Below are 8,221 nucleotides of genomic sequence, written 5' to 3'. Positions count from 1 at the left end.
TATATCCTTCCTGAGCACCGGTGCCCAAAACTGGACACAGTACTCCATGTGCGGTCTAACTAGGGATTTGTACAGAGGCAGTATAATGCTCTCATCATGTGTATCCAGACCTCTTTTAATGCACCCCATGATCCTGTTTGCCTTCGCAGCTGCTGTCTGGGACTGGCTGCTCCAGGTAAGTTTATCATTAAAATTATGCGGGAACCAACAAAAATTTTTTTTTCATTTTTTTAAAATTAACAGTTGTGTATGGTTACAGCCTATGTACGTTTGTTCTGTTAACGCTGCTACATAGGATGGTGACAATGTGTGTGTAGGTTTGTGTGTATTTGTGTGTATTTGTGTTTACTCATCGGCTTAGTAATGAGGGTGTTGGGCTGACACCTTTTCATTACTAAGCCTAGGGCTAGGTGTCAATGACAACTGCTGACACCAGCCCTAATCCCATTACTCTGATGCCACTGCATCAACATGGAAAAGGTGGTATTGAACCAAGAAATTACATCACAAAACCTTTTTTTAACATATTTAGCTCAAAAAAGCCTTAATTTTTGTACAAAAATGAGGCAAAAATGCACCAAAAAATGCACGTTTTTGGAGTAGCATTTTTCCTGCCAGAGGTTCAGAAACCTTGCTGAAATTTAAAGGGACACTGTCACCTGAATTTGGAGGGAACAATCTTCAGCCATGGAGGCGGGGTTTTTGGGTGTTGGATTCACCCTTTCCTTACCCGCTGGCTGCATGCTGGCTGCAATATTGGATTGAAGTTCATGCTCTGTCCTCCATAGTACACGCCTGCGCAAGGCAAGATTGCTTTGTGCAGGCATGTACTACGGAGGACAGAGAATGAACTTCAATCCAATATTGCAGCCAGCATGCAGCCAGCGGGTAAGGAAAGGGTGAATCAAAAACCCCAAAACCCCGCCTCCATGGCTGAAGATTGTTCCCTCCAAATTCAGGTGACAGTGTCCCTTTAAAGCAAATAATCAATGTGCGCACATGACCTAAGGCAGCATTCACACATACCATTCTTGCTGCTGCTTTTAGCTGCATGGGTTATTCCATTGTTACCCTGCAGAATCATTTTATCTTGCAGAGGAAATAACAGTTTCACTGCAAGATTAAGTGATTGTACAGGGAAATTGTAAAAAGACTGCAGCAACACTGGGCCACTGCAGTTTAAAGGAGCAGCATGACCACTGGGCATGAATTCTGCCAAAGAAGGTATAGGGGGTATTACTATAAGGAGGAATGGGGGATGAGGCATTAAAACTATAAGGATGTACAAAGACAGCACTATTAGTATGTGGAAAAACATAGGGGGACATTATTATGGTGTGGGGGCACAAAAGTAGTAAATGTTTACTGTGCAGGGCATAAATGGTGCACTATTACTGTGAGGGCGCTACAGATAGTATTATGTGGCTTGTGGAGGTGGAGCAATGTAAAGAGGGTGCTGAAAAAGCGATGTCTGTGTGTTGTAAGCTGTGGATGCAATAAGTGGTCATTGCAGTCTGGGCCAAATGGAAAATAAAAGGGAAAGTGAATGACTATGATCAAGAGTACTGCATGTACATATACTGTATGGTCTGGTGTAGGACTGATGGCTCTCATTATATGATCTCTGTATGGCGGTAAGATCAGTCATAGTACAGTAGTTTTGGTTACTAATTAGAATTGTGGTATTATCACTTCTGTGTTTGTTGGTATTATGTGGTTATGGCCTGGAGGTATTATTTGTCTCTTATATTGCAGTATTGATGATTTTTATGGTCTTGGTAACAGTCATGTTTGGTAAAGATCAGTATGAGGTTAGTATTCCATCACTGTGAGGTGTTATGTCATCATACCATACCAATATTTTTTTACGGTGATATAGCAGCATTATCGGTAATATTACATTGTTACGCAGGGTGATATTTGCAATAAGGACCATCATCTTGGGAAGAGTGAGTGAGGAAGTGGGTAGCATGGGCTTGAATGCTTTAAAATGTCAGAGCTGAATTTCGGGTAGTTACTTATCCATAATGCAACACCACCAGATGGGCTCAAAATTGATTCTGCAGCAGGACAATGACTCAAAACATACAGCTAATGTCATTTAAAACCTATTTTCAGTGTAAAAAGCACAAGTCCTGAAAGTGATGATATGGCCTCCAGAGAGCCCTGATCTCAACATCATTAAGTCTGTCTGGGATTACTTGAAGAGACAGAAAGAATTATATAATCCTTCATCCACAGAAGATTTGTGGATAGTTCGACAAGATATTTGGAGTAACCTCCCTGCCGAATTCGAAAGGCAAGTGTGGTCACACTCAGGGCCGCCATCAGGGCATTACTGCCCTTACTTGCGTAAGGGGCCCGGTGATTAGAGGCAAGGAGGGAGGGCCTGGACTGACTGAGACTTGCAGACACTTTGGGCCCCACCTCTTTACCTCCTGATAACCGGACCCCAGGGACAGGGGTGGCACTTTCCTGCTGATCTGGAGGCATTATGAGCCAACGGCATCTCTCCTATCTGATATGGCCGCACTCACTGCAGCAGACACGATGCACAAGGACCTCAGCACTTGCTCTGTGCAGAGCTCGGTGCCACCTCCAGCACTGGCTCCACCTCCATCTTCTCTTACCTGACACCCTCACCTACTCCTGAACATGACAGCAGCTAGAGATTGGAGCCAGGAAAGGTCAGCAATTCTGGAAAGGTCAGCAATTCTGTGATGCTGCCTCCTAGTCGCTCCAGAACTAGGGCTTCTCTCTGGGCTGCAGGAGGGACCCCCAGCCCACACTATTCCTGTGGGAACAACCTGCCAGCACTGCACTACATTACACTGTCCCTCATTAACACAAATACTGGTGAGGAAACTGCAGAGTACAAGTCTCCCTGTACTCCCATCACCTGCTGCAGTCGGGACCAGAGGAGGGGGAGGGGGTGACAAAGTGTCTGCCCAGGAAGAGGAAGCAGCCGCTCAGTCTCCTGCTGTGCTGCGGATTCTCCCTACTGATGTCTGCCCTGGCTATCTGCTGTCCTGGGATGATGGGCAGGTGGTAAAGGCCCTGCAGCAGCATAGGTAAGTATACATAATAGTGTGAGTATGATAGTATGTAATATGTAGTGTGCAGTATATGTATTTACTTGTTTCTAAATGAGTGTGAATTGTTATACTGCAGATGAACCTTCTATATGTAATAGTGTATCTGTAGTGTATGTTGTATGTAATGTATAGTGTGTGTATATATATATATATATATATATATATATATATATATATATATCTATATATAATTGTCTAAGGGGTACTTCTGTCTATCTGTCTTTCTGTCTGTCGGCAACTTCCGTCACGGAAATCCCACGTCGCTGATTGGTCTCGCCAACTGCCTGTCATGGCTGCTGCGACCAGTCAGCGATGGGCACAGTCCAATTAGTCCCTCCCTACTCCTCTGCAGTCAGTGCCCGGCGCCCACATACTCCCCTCCACTCACCGCTCACACAGGGTTAATGCCAGCGGTAACGGGCCGCGGGTACCGCACTCCGTAACTGCTGCTATTAACCCTGTGTGACCAAGTTTTTAATATTGATGCTGCCTATGCAGCATCAATAGTAAAAAGATCTAATGTTAAAAATAATAATAAAAAAAAAACCTGCTATACTCACCTTCCGTAGTCCGACGATGCGCTCACGGCTGCCGCCAGCTTCCGTTCCCAGAGATGCTAAGTCATCTGGGTAATTTTGCAATGCATCCTGGGAACGGAAGATGGCGGCAGCAGCGTGCATAGGGACAGCGTCGCTGGATCCCGGCAGGTGAGCATAACTATTTTAATTATCTTTTTTTAACACGGATATGTGCCCACACTGCTATATACTATGTGGGCAGTGTTATATAGCGCGTGGGCTGCGTTATATACAGCGTGGCTGCTATATACTACGTGGCCAGTGTTATATACTACGTGGGCAGTGTAATATACCGCGTGGGCTGCATTATATACTATGTGGGCAGTGTTATATACTATGTGGGCAGTGTTATATACTATGTGGGCAGTGTAATATACCGCATGGGCAGTGTTATATACCGCGTGGGCTGCGTTATATTCCGCGTGCCTGCTATATACTATGTGGCCAGTGTTAGATACTCTGTGGGCTTTGTTATGTACTGCATAGCCTGTGCTATATATTACATGGCCACTGTTAAATACTGCATGGCCTGTGTTATATACTACATCGCCTGTGTTATATACTGGGTGGCTGCTATATACTGCGTGGGCTGTGTTATATACTATTTGGGCTGTGTTATATACTGCGTGGCGTGTATTAATGCATCGGGTATTCTACAATATGTATGTATGTATATAGCAGCCACATAGTATATAGCACAGGCCAGGTAGTATTTGTCTGCTGTATACTAAATGACTCCTATATACTACGTGACCTGTGCTATATACGATGTGGCTACTATATACATACATACATACACACATATTCTAGAATACCCGATGCGTTAGAATCGGGCCACCATCTAGTATATATATATATAATAATCCCTGTATATGTTCCTGTTGCTAGATAAGTGTGTGAGCCTATACTGCCTATGGTTCTAGTGTATGTGTGATCGGGCCCAAATTCATAATTAACCCTTCCTGGCAGACACCCATTAGACTCCTGGTGTAAGAGACCCCCCTGATAAATAATCCCTTGCAGGGTGCTGGTATATGTGGTGTTATCAGTGTAGAGCAGTGATTCCCAAAGTGGTCCAGGTGGACCCCCAGGGGTCCACAAGAGACTCGATGGGGTCTATGTTGGCATGAAAAAAAAATGGGGGTTCACAAGTTGTAAGTGGGGGTCCACGAAAATTTATCTGGTTTTGATAGTAAAGAACAAAAATGTTGGCTTAGTTTTACCTATCAATGTAGATTTTAAGAAGGTCAGCGACTGTTACTTGTAAAAACTTGCATATTCGATATTCAGTACAACGCGTGTCGAGACTTGCAAAGCACTGCCCGCCCGCCCGCAACGCTTGTTCAAACGTGCAAAGGGACGAAATATGACTTGTACTGTGCTTGCAATCTTGCATTAACTTTGTTTGATTCTTCACCAATATAAATACGAATGCCAAGGACAAACGTTACTCATATGTTTTTGGAATTTTGAAAAGAAAAGTGTAAGTAAATCGATGCTAGTGTTTGCCATTGCCAGAAAAAGTAAGTACCTGCCTATTTGTTATACATACTTTTATTTTACATTGTAATCTAAATTCATAATCACTAGTGATGAGCGATTATACTCATTACTCGAGATTTCCCGAGCACGCTCCGGTGACCTCTGAGTATTTTTTAGTGCTTGGAGATTTAGTTTTCAGCACCGCAGTTGAATGATTTACATCTATTAGCCAGCATAAGAACATGTGGGGGTTGCCTGGTTGTTAGGGAATCCCCACATGTAATCAAGCTGGCTAAGAGATGTAAATCATGCAGCTGAGGTGAGGAAAACTAAATCTCAAAGCACTAAAAAATAATCGGAGGACACCCGAGCGTGCTCGGGAAATCTCGAGTAACGACTATATTCGCTCATCACTAATAATCACCAATCGGCTCTGTCACAGACTTCCGGCACTTATGTTGCTATCCCACAATTCCAAGCGCCGACCGGAAGTCATTGATCTCTGAATATGGTGATGGCTGCACTCCTGCCCATCACCTCCGCTGCACACATCTCAGCAGCCCGATCACCCCCGCCAGGCCCCCGCATCCTGCAGCCCCCCTGGGTCCCCCCCAAACCCGTCGCTGCTGCAGATTAAACACAATTTGAATCTGGAGGACCTGTCATCATGTCAGTCATGGGAGGAGTCACCAATCACATGACTCTGACATCATCAAGGGTCCTTTTGCAGGGACCACACAAGGGAGCACAGAGACAGCAAAAGGAGGTAAAGAATTCGCTATTTGCGAAAACTTTGGAGACGGACATTAATGGCGAATCAATATTTAATGTCCTGAGTGATTTTTTTTAAGGAAAAATCGATTCTATTCACAAACATTATTTTGGTGGCAGCAGATGGAGCTCCTGCCCTGTTCGGACCATATCGTAGGTTTATAAGCCATCTTAAAAGAATTATACCAGGAGTAACTGCAATTCACTGTCATCCACCGACAACACCTGGTAGCGAAAAATTTGAGTAATAGATTGCACCAATCGCTTAAATTTGTGATTAAAGCAGTTAACAAAATAAGAAGCAATGCGTTGAATACCCGTTTATTGGCACAATATGTGCGACGAAAATCATGAAGACTTCTAACGATTGCTCTTACATACTGAAGTACGCTGGTTGTGGAAAGGTGCATGTTTAACAAGCTTTCACTCACTTTTTGAATCATAGTTTCTGGAAAGTAAAGATCCAGATTTAAAAGAAAACCTGAACAAATTGAAAGCAGACATCGTGTATTTGACAGATATGTTCAAAAAATTTAATGACATTAACTTGTTGTTACAAGGGGACAGCCTAAATTTAATAAAAACAAAGGGTTTAATTTAGGCTTTCATTGGAAAATTGAAATTTATGAAGCAAAATATTAGTCGGCGCAAATTCTCCCAGTTTCCAAACTTGTCACAGGCAGAATGTCTTGATGAGGATATTCAGACATATATTCAACATTTACATGCCCTGCATGATGACTTCAAAAACAGATTTGAAGATATTCTGACGATGGAAATACCACCATGGATCATAAATCCATTTGATGAAACGGAAGTTGGGAATGTGGTATTACTAGAGGAGCTACTCGAGCTTAGCACCAATGAGGAGCTGAAGGTGAGATTTAAAAAAGGCTACATTTTGGCTGCAGGCAGAAATACCCAAAAAATATCCTGGGCTGTGGGAAATTGCGAGAAAACTTTTGATAGCGTTTCCCTCGTCATACCTTGTTGAAAAAAGTTTTAGTGTCGTTACAAACCTATTAACAAAATAAATAGCAGATTGAACATCACAGAATGGGGAGATTTGCGGTTATTCCTTACAAAACTGAAGCCAAATATTGATAATTTGCTGTCACTCCATCAAATTCACCCCTCTCATTAAACTTAAGACTATTTTCTTTTTATTGTTGATTTGCATTGTTGAAGTTATGTTACGTTATTAATGTTTAATTTTATTTTTATTAAGTCTGTAATCATATTATTTTAAAAAATAGAACACAAGAAAATATACAATTTTTATTTTTACCACTCCGAATTCAGGATTGGAACTCAGCCGCAACTCAAATTTCCATTGCTAGATCCAATGTTCACAGTTTTTGATGAGTTTTGGGAATATGGAAGAAATGTAGCAGCAGGGTGTCCACCGAAACCAGTAAAGTTTTAAAAGTGGTCTACGAGAAAACAAAGTTTGGGAACCTCTGGTGTAGAGTGACTGCAGAGCGGCCATGTCTGCAGGTGAGGGCTGCGCTCTGTACCCTAATGCCAGCACACAACGTGTGTATGTTCATGAATTACCGTATCTCCCTCAGAGAGTCTTATCATTAATAACACACCTCACCTATAATGTGTGAGCAGACTTCATATACTCATATACCTGTATCCTGTATGTATATAAAAGTGAGCATTTTATAGTAGCCGCAAAATATTTTTTCCTTGCCTTTTTGAGCCGTTGTGTGTTGTTTTAAAAAATTGCAGTGTGTCAATTCTTCTAGCGTTTTTGCTGCATTTCTTTTACACTTTTAAATGAATGCAACAAAAATGCACATAATGTGCACAGCGTTTTTCCTGCCAATAGTCTGCATTTTATTTAGCAGAAAACTGACATAAAAAAGCAGTGTGTGAACAACTTCAGAGCATAGGCGGGATCCAGTAGTTCTGCATTCTCATATTTATAATTATGGTCGTTATATACTGGACGGATTAGTCTACGCAGTAAAACAGCGCTTATTTCACTATCCGTAGGTTTAGAGATGAGTGCGTTCAAGGTCCGCGCTGATTATCATGTCGGTTTTATTTGGTCGCTGAGGTCTCTCTTTATATTTTCACAAACTATTACATGTGTGACACAACACTGCATGAGAGCCTCGGAGAGAGCAACTGCCAACACCTCGGGAACGGCGCTGACAAGGGAGGTGAGTATAGACTTTATTATTTTATGGGGCTGAACATTTACGTCAAGAAGGGGTTGTCCTAGTATTGGACAACCCCTTTTATTATTATTATTATTATTTACTTATTTATATAGCACCATTA

At 42.3% G+C, this 8,221-nt stretch overlaps 1 pseudogene; it reads left to right on the top strand.

The window, feature by feature from the left end:
* Window positions 1–6,305: 6,305 nt before the first annotated feature.
* On the top strand, window positions 6,306–7,070 carry LOC138672104 (protein FAM200C-like; annotated as a pseudogene).
* The last annotated feature ends 1,151 nt before the right edge of the window (window positions 7,071–8,221 follow it).

This window comes from Ranitomeya imitator, chromosome 3 (assembly GCF_032444005.1).
Source record: "Ranitomeya imitator isolate aRanImi1 chromosome 3, aRanImi1.pri, whole genome shotgun sequence".
NCBI lineage: Eukaryota > Metazoa > Chordata > Amphibia > Anura > Dendrobatidae > Ranitomeya > Ranitomeya imitator.
Note: the sequence above shows the minus strand (reverse complement) of the source record. Positions and strands in the feature narration are given on the sequence as shown.